At 40.7% G+C, this 1623-nt stretch overlaps 1 non-coding gene across 1 annotated transcript; it reads right to left on the bottom strand.

Annotated features, from left to right (window-relative positions):
- Nucleotides 1–572: 572 nt before the first annotated feature.
- Nucleotides 573–676, bottom strand: LOC112700333 (small nucleolar RNA R71). The gene has a single exon (XR_003153241.1). It is a non-coding gene; the product is annotated as a small nucleolar RNA R71 (small nucleolar RNA).
- Nucleotides 677–1623: the final 947 nt, after the last annotated feature.

The following is a 1623-nucleotide window of genomic DNA, read 5'->3' as shown; positions in this document are numbered from 1 at the left end:
CTATACTGTGACAAAGAGGATTCCTCTTCTTTTTCTGTTCTCTTCTCTTTCATATAAGGCATTCTTGTTAAAGCTGACCCTAACCTGAAAGGACTCTGAAGAGGAAACTAAGAGAAGCTAAATTACAACAATCCAAAGACAACCTTGCGGAAATTTTCGAACAAGAAAAGGAGATGGCAGCCGAACCCAACAACAATAATGCAAGAAGGATGCTTGGTGAATATACTGCACCTACGTCCAAGTTTGATGGAAGAAGCATCTCAATTCCTGCCATTAGAGCAAACAATTTTGAGCTGAAACCTCAATTAGTTGCTCTAATGCAACAGAACTGCAGGTTTTATGGACTTCCATCAAAAGATCCTTACTAGTTCTTGACTGAGTTCTTGCAGATCTGTGAGACTGTTAAGACTAATGGAGTAGATCCTGAAGTCTATAGGCTCATGCTTTTCCCTTTTGCTGTAAGAGACAGAGCTAGAACATGGTTGGACTCTCAACCTAAAGATAGCCTAGACTCCTGGGATAAGCTGGTCACGGCCTTCTTGGCTAAGTTCTTTCCTCCTCAAAAGCCTAGCAAGCTTAGAGTGGATGTTCAGACCTTCAAACAAAAAGATGGTGAATCCCTCTATGAAGTTTGGGAAAGATACAAGCAGATGACCAAAAGATGTCCTTCTAACATGTTTTCAGAATGGACCATGATAGATATATTCTATTATAGTCTATCTGAGTTCTCTAAGATGTCACTGGACCATTCTGCAGGTGGATCCATTCACCTAAAGAAAACGCCTGCAGAGGCTCAAGAACTTATTGACATGGTTGCAAATAACCAGTTCATGTACACTTCTGAGAGGAATTCCGTGAATAATGGGACACCTCAGAGGAAGGGAGTTCTTGAAATTGATGCTCTGAATGCCATATTGGCTCAGAACAAAATGTTGACTCAACAAGTCAACATGATTTCTCAAAGTCTGAATGGATGGCAAAATGCATCCAACAGTACTAAAGAGGCATCTTCTGAAGAAGAAGCTTATGATCCTGAGAACCCTGCAATAGCAGAGGTAAATTATATGGGTAAACCTTATGGAAACACCTATAATTCATCATGGAGAAATCATCCAAATTTCTCATGGAAGGATCAACAAAAACCTCAACAAAGCTTTAATAATGGTGGAAGAAACAGGTTTAGCAATAGAAAACCTTTTCCATCATCTTCTCAGCAACAGACAGAGAATTCTGAGCAGAGCATCTCTAACTTAGCAAACTTAGTCTCTGATCTGTCTAAGGCCACTTTAAGTTTCATGAGTAAAACAAGGTCCTCCATTAGAAATCTGGAGGCACAAGTGGGCCAGCTGAGTAAGAAAATCACTAAAACTCCTCCTAGTACTCTCCCAAGCAATACTGAAGAGAATCCAAAAAGAGAGTGCAAGGCCATTGATATAATCAACATGGTAGAACCTAGAGAAGAAGGAGAGGACGTGAATCCTAATGAGGAAGACCTCATGGGACGTCTCTCAAGCAAGAAGGAGTTCCCTATTGAGGACCCAAGGGACTCTAAGGCTCATATAGAGACCATAAAGATCCCATTAAACCTCCTTCTGCCATTCATGAGCTCTGAAGACTATTCTT

The sequence above is a fragment of the Arachis hypogaea genome, chromosome 6, assembly GCF_003086295.3.
Source record: "Arachis hypogaea cultivar Tifrunner chromosome 6, arahy.Tifrunner.gnm2.J5K5, whole genome shotgun sequence".
Classification (NCBI taxonomy): domain Eukaryota; kingdom Viridiplantae; phylum Streptophyta; class Magnoliopsida; order Fabales; family Fabaceae; genus Arachis; species Arachis hypogaea.
The sequence above is the reverse complement of the archived record's forward strand: the minus strand, read 5'-3'. Positions and strand labels throughout refer to the sequence as shown.